Source organism: Delphinapterus leucas, chromosome 6 (assembly GCF_059928025.1).
Source record: "Delphinapterus leucas isolate spDelLeu-1000000601 "Yukka" chromosome 6, BTC_Dleu_Yukka2, whole genome shotgun sequence".
NCBI lineage: Eukaryota > Metazoa > Chordata > Mammalia > Artiodactyla > Monodontidae > Delphinapterus > Delphinapterus leucas.
In genome coordinates, this window is record NC_143134.1 from 45,236,466 (window position 1) to 45,256,475 (window position 20,010).

The window sequence follows — 20,010 nt, forward strand, 5'->3', positions numbered from 1 at the left end:
AAGTGTTGGTGGAGATGAAGGAAAGGGCTAAATCTAAGAGACCTATCTGAGTTAGAATACATGGTTGACCTGAGCAGGAGAAGGGCTGAGAATAATGAAGGTGGATTCTCAAGTGTCTAGCTTGGAAAAATGAGTGGTCAATAATCGCTGACCCTTGGTAACTATTTGTTGGATCAGTGAATGAATGAATAAATAATAGGATAAAAAGTAGACGAGGTGGAATAAGAAAGGAAAATTCCATTTTAGATGTGTACATTTGAAGGCAATACAAGAACTATATAGATCTAGTAGTTTGTGAAGAAAGTTCATGCAGGTTTGGAGATATGGATTTGGAAGTCGTTGGGATAGAGATAGTTCTTGAAGCAATAGTAGAATCTGAGACCATTCAGCAAGAAGGTGTAAACCTTAAAGAGAAGAAAGGCAAGGATCTGAACCTTTGGGGGTATTTAAGGGGCAGACGGAGGAAAACTAGCTGGCAGAGAGGGGAAAGTGGCCGAAAAGAAGTTAGAGGATTGAGGGAATTCCCAAGCGGTCCAGTGGTTAGGACTCTTGGTGCTTTCACTGCGGTGGCCCGGGTTTAATCCCTGGTCAAGGAACAAAGATCCCACAAAAAAAAAAGAAGTTAGAGGATTGAGAGGAGGTATGTTTTGAAAAGTTTTGAAAATAAAGGGAAGAAACAGTTTCAGAAACTATGTGTGCATGTAATATGTGAGTATGAGTGAATGTGTGTGTGAATATGTGTGTGGGGGTGGGTGGGTATGTATTTGGGTGTGTGTGTGTGTATGTGGTAGAGAGGTATACTGAGAGTACATTCTCAATCTGAATGCTGAAATATGTTGTACCAAACTCTTTTTTCTAACAGAGTTTTCCAGTAGATTTGCTCTCTTTTAAGGTCATTCCTTGATTCATGATTGAACAGCCAGGTCAACAGCATAAAGGAAGTTAGTAGTCTTCCTGTATGCTATAGCTGGAGGACAGTACTTATTTCAAATAAGAGCTATTTCAACTTACTTAGACAGGAGGTGGGCTAGGACATATCAACCCCCATCCCCACAGCATTTGTTTCTTTATAACATTTAGATTAGAATTAGCTTTGTTTGGATTTCTTTTTTACTGTTAGGCTTCTACAGTTTTGAAGACATATTAACATACCAACCAGTAGATACGAGGGTGCCCATCTCTCTTTTTGTGTGTACAAATTATTATTTAAAAAAATCTCTGCTAATATGTTTGGCAAGACAGATAACTCATTTTAATTTTGATTTCTACCCCAGGCAAACACTTTTCAGATGGTTATTGAACATTTGTATTAATATTGTTTTCTGTAAACTCTGTTCAGGATTGTTGCCCACTTGTATTTTGGGTCTTAGAGGTCTTTTGGATTGATATTTGTATGTTCATTACCTATTAAGGGCATTAATAACACTTTGTTATACTTGTTATAATCATTTTTCCAGACAGTCACTGATGCAGTGGTGGGAGGGGACTGTTAACAGTCTTGAGAGCAGGCTCTCCATCAAATTCAGAGGCTCACCAGCCAGGCTTCTTGACCTCTGGCCCTTACCCTTTTGTCTACATTTCTTAGAGGTTCTCCAACCAGGCCCAAGAAGGTCTCCTTACAGAATCAGTGTCCCTTGGAAACAAGGGTTCTCCTTGAAAATAAACTGAAGGTGAGCTTGTGGATTGTACCAGCTGTATGATTTACCTTCCTTTCTTCTCTCGCAGAACTCAGGCAGATATACCTGGAACTATTGTGGCATCTGGAATGTTGGGTTTCCTTGAAGGCCTGTCTAAAAGGAAGACATGCATGTATTCATGTATGTTGGATAAACAGGAGTCCAGTTATTTAAATATAGACTTTATGACTTCCTCCAAGGTGTTAAATTTATCATCAGATAATTATTTAAAGAAATTAAATCTGAGCTATATTGGGAAGGGGGGAGATGAGAGTTGCTATTGTATCATTTTTCAAATCTTATTTTCTTATGGTTTATTTTTGGTATTTTATTTTTGTTATATATTGACCTCGTTTACTGGTAAATTTGATAAATTCATTAATTTATAGATTGTCTTCTCTGAGAGAGGTGTTCTTAGTATTGCTGTTTCTTCTTCCTTAAATGGAAGAATTCATCAGTGAAACCAACTAGATATGGAGATTCCTCTGTGGAAAGATTTTTAAATGATAGATTCAGTTTCTTTAATGGTTAAAGCATTATTCAGATTTTATGTTTTTTCCTATATCAGTTTTGATAAGTTTCATTTTTCTAGGAGTTTGTCCATTTTATCTAAACTGTCAAATTTATTGGCCTAAAGTTGTTCTATAATTCCACTGGCATCTCTGATGTTTGCAAACTCTGTAATGAGGTTTCCATTTTTATTTCTGTTATTGGTAAGCTGTACCTTTCCTCTTTTTTCTTGTTTGGTCTTGCTTAAAAGGATGGCCAGTTTTATTAGCCTTGAGGGGAAATCAGTGAAGGCGAGACTGTCTTCCCTAGGCCTCCCTTCTTCAGGAATCTTGGCAGTTTAAGTCCTGGCTGTGTTGGCAGGCCCCGATTTTATTTTCCCTCCCCAAGTCCGTGAGATTACTGGCATCTCTGCCTCTAGCATCCATTCTCTGCCTGGCTTCTCACCACTCTCACCCTCCCTCCTGCCCTCCCACCCTCACCCCCTACAGCCTCTACCACCCTAAGAACCATCATTTCCCTGAGGAAAAAAAGAGGTAAACAGAATATTGGACTCATTTTAGCGAGCTTCCCTTTTCTTAGGAATCTTGGTCCTTCAAATCCTGGTTATTTTGACAGCTCTCTGATATCTTTAAACAGATGGCTAAAACCCCATAACCTGTAGCTATCACCCTCCCATTCTGCCTTCCCCCCATCCCTAAGCAAACATTAATCTACTTTGTGTACTTATAGAGTTACCTATTCTGGAGAGTTCATGTTAATGGAATTATATAAGATGTATTGAGTAGTCTTCTGTGACTGGCTTCTTTCACTTATTTCAAGTTTCATCCATAGCATGTGTCGGTTCTTTATGCCTTGGCAAATTGTTGTAATCCTTTCTAAGCCTGAATCAGCTTTCAACACTTTATCCTTTGCACTTTCAATGTCATGAAATATCTGAGAGTTCTCTTAACCTGAGTTTTTTTTTGCCAGCGTCACTTCCTCTGGGACATCTTCATGCTTTTGTCACAGTCACTTTCATATTGAAGAGCATCATAACTACCTGCTTTAACTAATCCTTACAACCTGGGTTCAAATTTCACAGCAGCATCCTTATTTGTGCTAACCACTTCATCAGATAGGTTAACATTAATCAATTCATGCCAACATCTGAAATGATGGAACCTTTTACTGGCAGTAAAAGGTTCTTTTTTGGTCTCCCTGTAATTAATGTTTTCTTTCAATATGGCAGCTAACTTTAACAGTTTGGCCTGAATGCTAGCTGACCTGATTTAGATTATTTTTTATTGCAGCCTTCAATCCATAGTAGAAGTAAGTGCTCCATTTCAGCCATAATTGGTTTTCTGTTGCTGCTACAATTTAAACTAAAATATTTGGAAGCAACTTTACCTTGTTTTTTATATTCATTGAATTTTGTCAACACAGTTTAGACCATAGTTTCATGAAAGCCTAGATCTCATCCTACTTTGCTTTTCTTTTGCCATTTTTCAGATCCTGTAGTTGCATCCAGTTTCACTTCCAGAATTACCACTTTTTGTTTCTTTGCTGCACTTTAATCTTTTTTGTAAAATACTTCATGAGTTTATCTCTGGGAGACAAGGAGCTAACACAACTGTACTCTTTATTCTCTGTGAAAGAAATAACAAATGCGCAGTGGCCAATTGCTGACGGCCTTGGAAAGAAGTGATGTGAGCAGTCACTGATCGTGATGCCCGTCTGTTACTTATGTCATGATTTGTGGACTGAAGGTTAGCAGCAAAGTTTCTATCTTATGTGATTACTCAGGTTAATATATGGTGGTAACTGAAATTTGAATTGTTTTATTGAACGACTGGTGTTATTTAACTAAACCATAGTAACTGAAATTTGTACATCTTGGGACTGTGCAAAGCAAGGGATGCCTGTGTTCTATTTCAGTGCATCACTTACCTTTAAACCTCATCTACTTAATACTCTTGGGTCTCAAACTAATTCTGAATGTTTTATTTGTGTCAGAGCCTTGAGGTGGTACCATTCTGACCTTTGGATTTAAAAATTATAGTAGAGAAGACGATTCCTGTGATTATCTTCTCAAAATGAGGGCTCCCCTGGCCTCCTACCTCCACTAATGAGGCCTTGAGCAGCTCTGCCTCTGACATATGTCATTTTCTTCTGTGGACAAGACAGCAAAGCCTTCTCTATCTCTGATGTCTACTGTCCTCTGTCTGTTTCTCTACGTTCTTGCGATTTAGAACTGCCCTCTAGAAACACATGGCAGCCCTCACTTGGCTTTATAGCTCTTGCCTTCCAGCCAGGATGAAAGTTTTGCCTGAATACCCATGGTGGAAGCCAGCTAGATGCTGCCTTTCTCATGAATAGCTCATAAATACCGGAAGCACTGTTTTCCCTGAAGAATGCCCCATAGTGGCTGTTACAACCTCTCTTTCAACCCTCAGGCCAGGGCTTCCCTGGTGGCGCAGTGGTTGAGAGTCCGCCTGCCGATGCTGGGGATACGGGTTCGTGCCCCAGTTCGGGAAGATCCCACGTGCCGCGGAGCGGCTGGGCCCATGAGCCATGGCCGCTGAGCCTGCGCATCCGGAGCTTGTGCTCCGCAACGGGAGAGGCCACAGCAGTGAGGCCCGTGTACCGCAAAAAAATAAAAATAAAAAAAATAAAAACCTCAGGCCAATCTGTTTTTTCCCCCTTTAAGAATCTAGGTTTCAAAAACTCTTCTGTAGTATTAAACATGAGCTTCAAAGGTTCACAAAGGAAAAAGCATTCCTGAAGTTCTGTCTCTCTTTTTCCTTTGGCACCTTTGAGACATTTTCAATGTGACAAAATAGGTTTTAAATGGATCCAGAGAGATTCCTTGTGCTTCTTTTGTGCCTCCAAACACTTAGAACATAGGAAACATTTAACAAATGCTTGTTACTTTATTGGTTGAAATGACAAGCTACAGGCATACTTGGATTTATGCCTAAATTTATTTCTGAAAATTGATTTTTTTGAGGATGGGGAGGGAGACATGATACTGGATTGGCAGGAGGGGAAGAAAACTTGCCCTGAGAAGATTCATAATGTGGATCCTCCTAACAGTGACAGAATATCTTTTGTTTAAATCCATGTTTTAAATATTTGCTTTAAATGTGGTATCTATCTGTTAGTGAAAAACCGTTGCAGTCAGAATAAAAAGATAAGGGCATGAGACTTGGGAAAAGGTATTGTGACTTGTTCCCTGGAGGGGAAAAGCGTGAAAACCAATGGGAATTTCTCCTGGAGACATGCTTATGGCCAGGCCGTCAAGCCCTCTAACTTGTTAGACGTCTAGGGTATTTTCCTTTTCATTTTGTCTCTGCTATGATCTCTATGAATTCAGCAGACACCTAAGTGTGCATGTAGTGAGTAGCCTCCTCCCTTCTGCTGTTACTTCTGAGCAGCCCAAGGGCTATTTGCAGGTAGGGACAAATCCACTAGGTGGTCTTGGCTTTGTTTCCTCTAGCACCTAGCAGAGAAGGGGACTATGCACACAGTGGGTGTCTAGAAGTGTGCAAGGAGTGATTAAATCATGTAAGATCCACTCTGGGAGAATCAAAGGTCAGTTACAAGATCAGTTCAGGGCCCAACAAGGAGGATCTGAGAGCTCATAGTGCCATGTCATGAGACTGGATTCAGGAACAACAAGACTCTAGGAACTCCTTTGTGACATGGTTCATTACATGATTCAGATGGTCTAAGGGTAAACTGGCAGCTGCACACAGTGAAAGTCACACATAATACCGGGACTAATTCCACCCCAAAACAGCAGAGTTCAGGAGTTCCTCAGTGCTTACTTAATTTGATTTTTGCTCATTCATGTTAGTTTATGTTTTAGAGGAAGAGTTTCTAGAAAGTAGGGTTCAGAGCTGTATGGGTTGAACTGTGACCCCACCCCCCAAATTCATATGTTGAAATTCTAACTCTCAGTACCTTGGAATGTGACTGTATTTGGACATAGGGCCTTTTAAAGATATACTTAAGGTAAAATGAAGTCATGTGGATGGACCCTAATCTAAATATGACTGGTGTCCTTAAGAAGAGATTTGGACTCGGAAATGCACGGGGGAAGATCATGTGAAAACACCAGAAAAAGACGGCCATCTGTAAGCCAAGGAAAGAGACTTTGGAATAAACTAACCCAGTTGACACTTTGATCTTGAATTTCTAGCCTCTAGAACTGTGAAGAATTAAATTTCTGCCGTTTAAGCCACCCAGTCAGTGGTACGTGTTATGACAGCCCTAGAAAATAAATACAAGGTCTATTTAAATTTCTATGAATAGTATCAAGTCTCAAGACCGTATGTAAAATAGTTGCATTTAATGGAGCAAGCAGAAATACAACAGATGGACAGAATTTTTTTTTTTCCCCTTTTAATGGCAGGTATGGCATTTAAAGGCTAGGAATTGAATCAGGCAGGGTCAGACAGGATCATAGATTTATTATCTTTTATTTGACATCTGAAGATCTTTCAGCTCTCCCAGAAGCAAGTCTTTGGTGGGATGTGGGGAGCAAGAGGGACTTCTGGGCCACTCTGATACCATTAAGGTTTAGTAGAAGTTATTTTGAGAAATCACTTTGGAGAGAGGTTTAGAAATGATGATATCTACTATTATTTAGCTAAGCAGTGGTTTTAAATGGCACGGGATATTGCTGCACCTTGATTTTATCAATATCCCGAGAAAAATAAGGTTGTAATAACAGAACACGCATTATGTATCTATTTTTTGCCCCCATTCACTATTGTGGGACATTTACCCTGCTCTCAGTCTCCTTACCCCTCTTCTTTGTTTCAAATGATTCCCAGGGAGAGATTCTCTCTCTCTCTCTCTTTTTTTTTGTCTGTATCAGGTCTTAGTTGTAGCCTGTGGGATCTTCGTTGAGGCATGCAGGATCTTTCGCTGCGGCGCGCGGTCTCTTTGTTGTGGCACGCAGGCTTCTCTCTAGTTGTAGTATGCGGGTTTTCTCTCTCTAGTTGTGGTGCACAGGCTCCAGGGTGCGTGGGCTCTGTAGTTTGTGGCACACAGGCTCTCTAGTTGAGGCACGCGGGCTCGGTAGTTGTGGCATGTGGGCTTAGTTGCCCCACGGCATGTGGGATCTTAGCTCCCCAACCAAGGATTGAACCCACATTCCCTGCATTGGAAGGCAGATTCTTTACCACTGGACCACCAGGGAGGTCCTGAGAGAGATTCTCTTATATCCTCTTGAACACAGACCTCTCATGATCTCTATTACTGTCTATCTAATTATCTATCTTTCTATCTATAACAATTTAAAGACTTGTTTGATATATTTCATAATTTTAAGTTAGTTTAGATGTTTTAGTTTATTTTTACGTATTTTATGAAAAGACTAATATAACCACAATAAAAGAAAGTTTGGAAAGCAGATAAAAGAAAAAAATCACCCATAGTCCCATCATTCTAAGACAATTTTTAGCATTTGATTGATTTTCCTTTCAACCTTTTAATCCTATGCATAGGAACTTTTCTCCAAAAGTTGGAATTCTGATGTATATACATGAATTTCTATGCATCTTAAATTTTTTTTTTTTTTTTTTTGCAGTATGCGGGCCTCTCACTGTTGTGGCCTCTCCCGTTGCGGAGCACAGGCTCCGGACGCGCAGGCTCAGCGGCCATGGCTCACGGGCCCAGCCGCTCCGCGGTATGTGGGATCTTCCCGGACCAGGGCACGAACCCGTGTCCCCTGCTTCCGCAGGCGGACTCCCAACCACTGCGCCACCAGGGAAGCCCCAAGACTTAAATTGTTATCATGAGCCTTTGTCAATGGTGCAACAGAATTTTCTTAAGCATCATTTTAGCAATATATAATATAGCATTGAGTTGACACAATCGTTTACTTATCAGTTTCCCAATTCTTGGACATTTAGGTTGTTTCAAATTCTTTAAAAATGAAGAACAATAAACAACACAGACTTTTTTTTTTTCAGTACGCGGGCCTCTCACTGTTGTGGCCTCTCCCGTTGCAGAGCACAGGCTCCAGACGCGCAGGCCCAGCAGCCATGGCTCACGGGCCCAGCTGCTCCGCGGCACGCAGGATCCTCCCGGACCGGGGCACGAACCCGTGTTCCCTGCATCGGCAGGCAGACTCTCAACCACTGCGCCACCAGGGAAGCCCAACACAGATATCTTTAACAATGGATATGTTTGAACATACTTGTTTTTCCTTTCCTGTTTTGCATTTCTTCCTTAGAACACTTTCCCATTTGCTGATTTACAGTGGGAAGAGGCATGCTCTTTTTTGTGCAGAAGCTTAGAGTATGTCCTACTGTTGGCGGTAGGATCCCTTATAGAGAATTTGTATCTGGGGCGACCCTTTTTAGTTTAACCTGTGCCAAGATCCCCGATGGCTTAGAAGCTCTGCTGCTGCTTTTGGGGAATCACCTGTGTAGTTCACAGCTAGTGCATTTTGCCTAATAAGCTGCAGACTGAATTTCATCAGTCTGATGAAGTTCAAGGATAAATGAATAGATGGAACCAGACAGAGTGTGTTTAAGACTCACACAAGGAGTTGGTTTGTGTCCTTAGACACCTCATATCCTCGGTGACCCTTCGTATGTCAGTGAAGAGGAGTGTGAGCACCAGAAATCAGACACAGAGAAGCAGCTCTGTCGCATTGACCAGGGAGGAGAACAGGAGACTGTAGGGACTTAGTAACCGTGTCACTGGGCTGTGGGTCTTGCCTGGGGAACAAGATATCACGTTTTCCTAGAGTTAGGGGAAATGTGTCTTCCCAACCTGTTATTCTTCCTTTGTTCTGAATAATCTTCTGGTTGTCGTTTGGCTTCTTTGGTATCTTGATACCAGGATGGTGGCAGCACACCATGTAACTCACTGTGTTTGCCTCTTTATTCCGGCTACGAGGAGGCTACTCAAGAAAGAATATCGCACCTCCTGCTATGCTTTGTGGGCTGACTTTACTCCCAAAGCCATCTTGCTTTCTTAATTTTATTTGCTCTTTGCCTCATCTTTTTATTTTGGATTTATTTTCTCTTGTAACATGTTTGCATATTTCTAAGTAGCCTTAAATTTGTTTTGGAATAAGTCATGGTTTGAATGAAGAACTTAAGATTGGCTTTCTGGGTTAGGAATTGGTCTGGTCCATTTAGTATGAGCTTGCCACTGAGAGATTACCCATCTTGGGTCCAGTATCTGGATCTGACTGATCCACGATCAGACGATAGGTCCTGACGATTCAACCTCAGTGCTGTCCTTGAGGGCCTGTCATTAAAAATCCAGCCCCTCTTAGGCTCTACCTTCCTCCACTTTGTGCCTCTTTAAAATGGCAAGAGATAGACCATATTTATTCAAGAGTTAAAAGCCTAGTTAACAGTTAAGCATTCTTACCCCATTTGTCTTTTCTGCTTCCTTATACATTTTACTTCTGTATTTTCAACCTACAGAAACTTTAATTTTGATTGAAGGAGAAAAGTGGATTTAGCTTTTAACCTGGATTATTCTGCTAACTAAATGTTATAATTTAGAATTTTAGAATTTTGGAACTGAGCCCTTTTAATACTTGGTAGCTCTTATACATTGACTTTCCCAGCATTAAAAAAATAATGAATTTACCTCTTCTTCCCTGAGGAAGCTCTTGAAGGTAGGGACCTCTTCATTTTTGAAGCCCTCACAAAACTGAAACCAAGTCTTTGCACAAAGCTGGAGCTCAACATTAGTCTGTTGAACTGAATACTCTCACCTTCAGACAGCCTTGAGAAATAAAGATGTATGGACACTCTATCCTAAGAAACAGAAAACAGTCCTGCTAATAAATATATATAGGATTGATAACCTTTACCAAAGACTCCTCTCAGCGATTTCAAAGAAAGTCCCACCCACCAGAGGTGTCACACTAGGTTTTGGTTTAAATTCCATTTGCAGTCAGAGGAGCTTTGTTAATTTTAAGGTTGAAAGGTATTTGTATGAAGAGTACCATGAAGATTGTGTTTACTTTTTTTTTTTTTTTTTTGTAGTACACGGGCCTCTCACTGTTGTGGCCTCTCCCGTTGCGAGGCACAGGCTCCGGACGCACAGGCTCAGCAGCCATGGCTCACGGGCCCAGCCGCTCCGTGGCATGTGGGATCTTCCCGGACTGGGGCACGAACCTGTGTCCCCTGCATCAGCAGGCGGACTCTCAACCACTGCGCCACCAGGGAAGCCCGATGGTGTTTACTTTTAAAAAAATATTTTATTTATTCTTTTGGCTGCATTGGGTCTTAGTTGTGGCATGTGGGATCTTTTGTAGAGGCACGTGGGCTTGTCTCTAGTTGTGGTGTGCAGGCTTCTCTCTAGTTGTGGCATGCGGGCTCCAGGCGTGTGGACTCTGTAATTTGCGGCACGCAGCCTCTCACACAAGCTCAGTAGTTGTGGTGCGCAGGCTTAGTTGCCCCGAGGCATGTAGGATCTTAATTCCACAACCAGGGATCGAACCCGCATCCCCTGCATTGGAAGGCGGATTCCTTTTTTTTTTTCTTAACATCTTTATTGGAGTAAAATTGCTTTACAATGGTGTGTTAGTTTCTGCTTTATAACAAAGTGAATCAGCTATACAAATACATACATCCCCATATCTCCTCCCTCTTGCATCTCCCTCCCTCCCTCCCTATCCCACCCCTCTAGGTGGTCACAAAGCACCGAGCTGATCTCCCTGTGCTACGTGGCTGCTTCCCATTAGCTATCTGTTTTACTTTTAGTAGTGTATATATGTCCATGCCACTCTCTCACTTCATCCCAGCTTACCCTTCCCCCTCTCTGTGTCCTCAAATCCGTTCTTTACGTCTGCATCTTTATTCCTGTCCTGCCCCTAGGTTCTTCAGAACCATTTTTTTTTTTAGATTCCATATATATATATATATATGTTAGCATACTGTATTTGTTTTCTCTTTCTGACTTACTTCAGTCTGTATGACAGACTCTAGGTCCATCCACCTCACTACAAATAACTCAATTTCGTTTCTTTTTATGGCTGAGTAATATTCCATTGCATATATGTGCCACATCTTCTTTATCTATTCCTCTGTCGATGGACACTTAGGTTGCTTCCATGTCCTGCCTATTGTAAGTAGAGCTGCAATGAACATTGTGGTACATGACTGTTTTTGAATTATGGTTTTCTCAGAGTATATGCCCAGTAATGGGATTGCTGGGTCATACAGTAGTTCGATTTTTAGTTTTTTGAGGAACCTCCATACTGTTCTCCATAGTGGCTGTATCAATTTACATTCCCACCAGCAGGGCAAGAGGGTTCCCTTTTCTCCACACCCTCTCCAGCATTTATTGTTTGTAGATTTTTTGATGATGGCCATTCTGACTGGTGTGAAGTGATACCTCATTGTAGTTTTGATTTGCATTTCTCTAATGATTAGTGATGTTGAGCATCCTTTCATGTGTTTGCTGGCAATCTGTATATCTTCTTTGGAGAAATGTCTGTTTAGGTCTTCTGCCCATTTTTGGATTGGGTTGTTTGGTTTTTTGATATTGAGCTGCATGAGCTGCTTGTAAATTTTGGAGATTAATCCTCTGTCAGTTGCTTCATTTGCAAATGTTTTCTCCCATTCTGAGGGTTGTCTTTTCATCTTGTTTATGTTTTCCTTTGCTGTGCAAAAGCTTTTAAGTTTCATTAGGTCCCATTAGTTTATTTTTGTTTTTATTTCCATTCCTCTAGGAGGTGGGTCAAAAAGGATCTTGCTGTGATTTATGTCAAAGAGTGTTCTGCCTATGTTTTCCTCTAAGAGTTTTATAGTGTCTGGTCTGGAAGGCGGATTCTTTACTACTGGACCACCAGGGAAATCCCTGTGTTTACTTTTAATTTGGTAAATGTCATTTCTATTCAGTTGTTTGAAATTAAATTTCAAATCTTTATAATAGTGAGAAACAGCCAAAGTATTTCACATATAGTGAGAATAAGAGCCAAAGCTTGTAGTTATGGCAGGCCAAGAGTCTATGATTTGAGATGAAAATATGATTGCTTTGGAAATCCCTCCTAACCCTCCAATACGTTTTAATTTCCTCCACTGACTCAAATATTCTGAGGCCATATGTGGGCCTAGCCATTTGAGCATTTAAAAATAATAACTATATTTTGGGTATCCAGCTCAGTACTGTGATAGTCCTTGAGAACAAAAGACACAGAAAAGTGTGTCTTTTTTTAAAAGGTGAATTCCATTCAGTTGCGTTAGATTCTGACTCGGGAGCTAAAATAACCCATTTTCAGAGCTCTTCAGAATGATTAGGCTCTGCATTTGCTGCAGAGTAGCCCTGATCAGGAGTAAGGGTTTAAATAATCCCACTCATGATCATTTTTTTTTCCCTTGCTTTTTGTTCTGTACTATCTTGTCATTATAACTGATGCTTTCTCGCCTCTATCTATTGTTAAAAAAAAGAAAAAGCTTCTTTTCTTTTGGTGAAGGGGAAAGGTGGGATATGTGGCCCCTGGATTCCTGATGATGGACCAATATTCACTCACACTGTGTCTCTGGCAAAATGACCCACTGAAACTGGGCGTCCAAGTTATGAGGCATCTGTGAACACACAGCACAGGACATGCAACTGTCAGTCACAGTCACACAGGAAATGCATTCTTTAAGAAAATAAAATTTTATGCCTATGTGTAACCACTAATGGGGCAGTTTCTGTGATTGGAATAGAAAATAATTCTGGGGTGAGACTAGAATGTTAGCTCCACACGTGAAATTGATTCACTGTTAACCTAGTATAGGAGAGAATTGAAATCAGAAGGGTGCAAAGTGCCATAGGAGATCATTGGTGTGGTTAATTTGATAAAACACAGACTTTAATAGTAGAATCATCTCAAACTTTGTAAAAAAGAGAGTGACTGTGAAAATCTTTTATATCACAAGAAGTTCTCTGGTCATCTTATGGCAAAAGAATGGTCCTTCTCAAAGATGAGTTATACATTTTTCTTTCTCAACAGCTATTCCAAATTCACTGAACTTTTCTGTGACACACGCAGCTATTTTTTTTTTTAAGTTTATTTTTCTTCAAGGCAAAGGTGACATTTTATCAATGAGAGAAAATATCTGCCTTTCAAAAGAATTCTTGCTATGGAGAGAACATCTTGAAAATGGATGTTTGGAAATGTTTCTAACATTATATGATTTTGTTGTGGAAAATGATATGCCTCAACCACAAAACTATTGATAGTTTACACTTCAAAAAACAGAATTTTCTAACTGGAATAAAAATTTCCATCACATAAAAAAGAATAAAATACCTAGGAATAAATTTAACCAGGGATGTGAAAGACCTATACTCTGAAAACTATAAAACATTGATGAAGGAAATTGAAGGTGATACAAAGAAATGGAAAGATATCCCATGCTTTTAGATTAGAAGAATTAATATTGTTAACATGGCCCTACTACCCAAAGCAATCTACAGATTTAATGTAACCCCTGTCAAAATACCTATGACATTTTTCACAGAACAAGAACAAATAAACCTAACATTTATTTGGAACCATAGAGGACCCCGAATTGCCAAAACAATCTTGAAAAATAAGAATGAATCTGGAGATATTACCCTCCCAGACATCATACTATACTACAAAGCTACAGTAATCAAAACAGCATGGTACTGGCATAAAAACACACATAGATCAATGGAACAGGACAGAGAGCCCAGAAATAAACCCATGCACACATGGTCAATTAATCTATGACAAAGGAGCCAAGAATATACAGTGGAGAAAAGACAGTCTCTTTGATAAGTGGTTCTGGGAACACTGGACAGCTACATGTAAACCAATAAAATTAGAACATTCTCTAACACCATATACAAAAAAAAAAAAAACCCTCAAAATGGGTTAAAGACCTAAATGAAATGGATTAAAGACCTAAATGTAAGACCTGAAACTATAAAACTCCTAGAAGAGAAATAGGCAGAACACTCTTTTACATAAATCATAACAGTATTTTTTGGGTCTGTATCCAAAAGCAAAAGAAATAAAAAGCAAAACCAAACATAGTATCTAATTAAATTTAAAGCTTTTGTACAACAAAGGAAACCACTGACAAAATTCAAAGACAACCTATGGAATGGGAGAAAATATTTTCAAATGATATGACCGACAAGAGGTTAATATTGAAAGTATATAAATAGCCCATACAACTCAATATCAAGAAAACAAACAACCCAATCAAAAATGGGCAGAAGACCTGAATAGACATTTTTCCAAAGAAGACATACAGATAGCCAACAGGCACCTGAAAAGATGCTCGACATTGCTAATTATTTGAGAAATGCAAATCAAAACAACAATGAGATATCACCTGTCAGAATGGTTATCATCAAAAAGTCTATAAATAGCAAATATTGGCAAGGATGTGAAGAAAAGGGCACCATTGTACACTGTTGGTGGAAATGTAAATTGGTACAGTCACCATGGAAAACAGTATGGAGATTCCTTAAAAAACTAAATTTGGAACTACCATATGATCTAGCAATTCCACTCCTGGGTATATATACAGAAAAAATGAAAACATTATTTCAAAATGATACATGCACCCCAATGTTCATAGCAGCACTATTTACAATAGCCAAGATATGGAAGCAACCCAAGTGTCCATCAACACATGAATGGATAAAGAAAATGTGAGATATATATATATATATATATATAAAATGGCACATTACTCAGTCATAAAAAGAATGAAATTCTTCCATTTTCCACAATGTGGATAGACCTGGAGAATATTACACTTAGTGAAATAAGTTAGACAAAGAAAGACAAATACTGTATGATATCACTTATATGTAGACTCTAAAAAATAAAACAAACTACTGTATATAGCAAAACAGAAACAGACTCACAGACATAGAATACAAGTTAGTGGTTACCAGTGAGAAGAGGGAAGGAGAACGGGCAAGATTAGGGGTATGGGGTTAAGAGATACAAACTATTATGTATGAAATAGATAAGCAGCAAGGATATATTGTATAGCACAGGGAATTATAGGCAGTATTTTGTAATAACTTTTAATGGAGTATAATCTATAAAAATACTGAATCACTATGCCATACACCTAAAACTAGTATAATATTGTAAGTCAACTATACTTCAGTTGAAAAAAAACTTCCAGAAGAGAAAGTCAGTGGGTTTCATTAGCTTTGTAAGAACTGATTGATATCAGAGAACATAGGAATTTTTTTGTGTATCTTTATTGGAGTATAATTGCTTTACAATGTTGTATTAGTTTCTGCTGTACAACAGAGTGAATCAGCTGTATGTATACATATATCCCCATATCCCCTCCGTCTTGAGCCTCCCTCCCACCTTCCCTATCCCACCCCTCTAGGTTGTCACAAAGCATTGAGCTGATCTCCCTGTGCTATGCAGCAGCTTCCCACTCGCCATCCACTTTACATTTGGTAGTGTATATATTGTCAATGCTACTTTCTCACTTCTTTCCAGCTTATCCTTCCCCCTCTGTGTCCTCAAGTCCTTTCTCTACGTCTATGTCTTTATTCCTGCCCTGCCACTAGGTTCATCAGTACTGTTTTTTTAGATTCCATATATGTGCGTTAGGATACAGTACTTGTTTTTCTCTTTCTAACTTACTTCACTCGTATGACAGACTCTAGGTCCATCCACCTCATTACAAATAACCCAATTTCGTTCTTTTTATGGCTGAGTAATATTCCATTGCATATATGTGCCACATCTTCTTTATCCATTCATCTGTCGATGGACACTTAGGTTGCTTCCATGTCCTGCCTATTGTAAATAGAGCTGCAGTGAACATTATGGTACATGACTCTTTTTGAATTCTGGTTTTCTCAGGGTATATGCCCAGTAGTGGGATTGCTGGGTCATATGGTAGTTCTATTTTTAGTTTTTTAAGGAACCTCCATCCCGTTCTCCACAGTGGCTGTATCAATTTACATTCCCACCAACAATGCAAGAGGGTTCCCTTTTCTCCACACCCTCTCCAGCATTTATTGTTTCTAGATGTTTTGATGATGGCCATTCTGACTGGTGTGAGGCGATACCTCATTGTGTGTGTGTGTTTTTTTTTAAAGGAACATTTATTTATTTATTTATTGGCTGTGTTGGGTCTTTGTTGCTGCGCGTGGGCTTCCTCTAGTTGTGGTGAGCAGGGGCTACTCTTCGTAGTGGTGCATGGTCTTCTCATTGCAGTGGCTTCTCTTTTTTTTTTTTTTTTTGCGGTAGGCAGGCCTCTCACTATTGTGGCCTCTCCCCGCTCCGGACGCGCAGGCTCAGCGGCCATGGCTCACGGGCCCAGCCACTCCATGGCACGTGGGATCTTCCCGGACTGGGGCACGAAACCGTGTCCCCTGCATTGGCAGGCGGACTCTCAACCACTGCGCCACCAGAGAAGCCCTGCAGTGGCTTCTCTTGTTGCAGAGCATGGGCTCTAGGCGTGTGGGCTTCAGTAGTTGTGGCACGCAGGCTGTAGAATGCAGGCTCAGTCGTTGTGGCTCATGGGCTTAGCTGCTCCATGGCAGGTGGGATCTTCCCGGACCAGGGATCGAACCCGTGTCCCGTGCAATGGCAGGCAGATTCTTAACTGCTGTACCACCAGGGAAGTCCCTGTGATCAGCAATCTTTGATGTTACTATTGTAGTTGTTTTGGGGTGTCACACAGCGTGCCCTTGTAAGATGATTAAGTTAATTGATAAATGTGTGTGTTCTGACTGCTCCACTGATGGGCCATTCCCACATCTCTCTCCTTTTTCTCAGTTCTCCCTATTCCCTGAGTCATAACAATATTGAAATTAGACTAATTAATACCCTACAATGGCATCTAAGTGTTCAAGTGAAAGGAAGTCATACTTCGAGTCTCTCATTTTAATCAAAACCTGGAAATGATTAATCTCAGTGAGGAAGGTTGTCAAGAGCCAAGATAGATTGAAAGCTAAGCCTCTTGCACCAATCAGTTAGCCAAGTTGTGGATGCAAAGGAAAAATTCTTGAAGGAAATTAAAAGTGCTGCTTCAGTGGACACATGACTGATAAAGTGAAATAACTTACATGCTGATATGGAGAAAGTTTTAGTGATCTGGATAGAAGATCAAACTAGCCACAACATTCCTAAACCAAAGCCAAACCCAGAGCAAGGCCCTAACTCTCTTCAAGGCTGAGAGAGGTGAGGAAGCTGCAGAAGAAATGTTGGAAACTAGCAGAGGTTGGTTCAGAGGTTTAAGGAAAGAAGCCATCTGCACAATATGACAGTGCAAGGTGAAGCATCAAGTGCTGATGTAGAAGCTGCAGCAAGTTATCCAGAAGATCTACATAAGAATTAATGAAGGTGGCTACACTAATCAGATTTTCATTGTAGATGAAATAGCCTTCTATTGGAAGGAAAATGCCATCCAGGACTTTCATAGCTAGAGAGGAGAAGTCAATGCCTGGCTTCAAAGCTTCAAAGGACAGACTGATTCTCTTGTTAGGGGCTAATGTAGCTGGTGACTCTAAGTTGAAGCCAGTGCTCATTTACTATTCCAAAAATCCTAGGACCCTTAAGAATTATGCTTAGTCTACTCTTCCTGTTCTCTATAAGTGGAAAAACAAAACCTGGATGCCAGCACATCTGTTTACAACATGGTTTACTGAATATTTTAAGCCCACTGTTAAGACCTACTACTTAGAAAAAAAGATTTCTTTCAAAATATTACTGCTGTGTAATGTACCTGGTCACCCAAAGGCTCTGTTAGAGATGTACAATGAGATCAATGAGATTCATGTTGTTTTCATGCCTGCTAAAACAACATCCATTCTTCATCCTATGGATCAGGAGTAATTTTGACTTTCAAGTCTTATTATTTAAGACATACATTTCATAAGACTATAGCTGCCATAAATAGTGATTCCTCTGATGGATCTGGGCAAAGTAAATTGAAAACTTCCTGGAACGGCTTCACTATTCTAGATGCCATTAAGAACAATTGTGATTCATGGGAAGAGGTCAAAAATATCAACATTAACAGGAGCTTGGAAGAAGTTTCCAACTCTCATGGATGACTTTGAGGTGTTCAAGACTGCAGTGGAGGAAGTAACCGCAGATGTGGTAGAAATAGCAAGAGAACTAGAATTAGAAGTGGAGCCTGAAGATGTGACTGAAAAGCTTTAACAGATGAGGATTGCTTCTAATGGATGAGCAAAGAGAGTGGTTTCTTGAGATAGAATCTACTCCTGGTGAAGATGCTGTGAAGATTGTTGAAGTAACAACAAAGAATTTAGAATATTACAAAAACTTAGTTGATAAAGTAGCAGCAGGGTTTGAGACGATTGACTCCAATTTTGAAAGAAGTTCTACTGTAGGTAAAATGCTATCAAACAGCATTGCATGCTACAGAGAAATCATTCATGAAAGGAAGAGTCAAGCAGTGGGCAAACTTCATTGTTGTCTTATTTTAAAAAATTGCCAAAGCCACCCCACCCTTTAGCAACTTGCACCCTGATCAGTCAGCAGCCATCAACATCAGGGCAAGACCTTCCACCAGGAGAAAGATTATGACTAAGTGAAGGCTTAGGTGATGATTAGCACTTTTTAGCAATAAAGCATTTAAAAATTAAGATATGTATATTGTTTTTTAAGACATAATGCTATTACACTCTTAATAGAATTTAGTATAGCGTAAACATAGCTTTTATATGCACTGGAAAACCAAAAAATTCATGTGGCTCACTTTATTGTGATACTTGCTCTATTGCAGTGGTCTGGAACTGAACCCACAATATCTCTGAGGTATGCCTATAGTTAAACCTTTTTACTGATAGGGATGTACCATCAAAAAAATTGAGATCAGGGCTTCCCTGGTGGCGCAGTCGTTGAGAGTCCACCTGCTGATACAGGGGACGCGGGTTTGTGCCCCAGTCCAGGAGGATCCCACATGCAGTGGAGCAGCTGGGCCCGTGAGCCATGGCTGCTGAGCCTGCGCGTCCGGAGCCTGTGCTCCATAACGGGAGAGGCCACAACAGTGAGAGGCCCGCGTACCGCAAAAAAAAAAAAAAAAAATTGAGATCACTGTTCTATACTTATAACTGTGTCTCAATCCCAGAATCCCAAGAAAGAGAAGATAATTGCTTTAGTTGGGTCAGTTATCCATTTCTGGTCCAATCAGCTATGACCCAGGGAGGAGGGTGGCATAATACAGTCATCCTGAACATCTTGAGTGTTCATGATTCCAGTCACAACAATTACATGATTTCATGGGGAAGCAACACTTATCATCACATGAAAATATTCTTCTACTTGTAAATTTGCCTCCTCTCAAATATCTATCCTGCTTCATGTCAGCACCTGCCTCTCCACCTATCAACATATTTTCCCAGTTTCAATGATGAATATTGTAACCTTTGATAGTATACATGCAAACTCATTTTAAATAGGTTGTGACGTGAAATTGTCACTCCTGCAAACGTTTTAGGATTTCATAAAATTGAAGAAAATGATGTTGGAATATTGCTCAAATCACACACAAATGAGGTTTGGGAAAATCAGATAAGGTAACAATTGAAGAGAAAACCAATAAGGGTTATAGCATGATAGGTTTTCAAAGCAAATGATTTGAATATAGAAGGATATTGACACTGGTAAATTAATATGTCCCTGAGTATTTTTTTTTTTTTTGCAGAAATGACCCTGTTTATTTTGCAAATAAATCGCGGTCTCATATTGTAAGAGCTTTTGTGACAGCAAAACACATCCCCACAATCCGTACACATACACTTCCATGCATGACCCACCCCCCTACCCCCCACTGCAGAAGCTTGTCATTCAGTGTTGACAAGCCAAACAACATTCTTCTTT

The 20,010-nt window shown here is 40.0% G+C and overlaps 1 protein-coding gene across 2 annotated transcripts in view; it reads left to right on the forward strand.

Moving 5' to 3' along the window:
- The window catches only part of LOC149748930 (uncharacterized), a 214,871-nt gene that overhangs the window by 32,467 nt on the left and 162,394 nt on the right, over positions 1–20,010 (forward strand). The gene's annotated exons all lie outside the window — the stretch shown is intronic.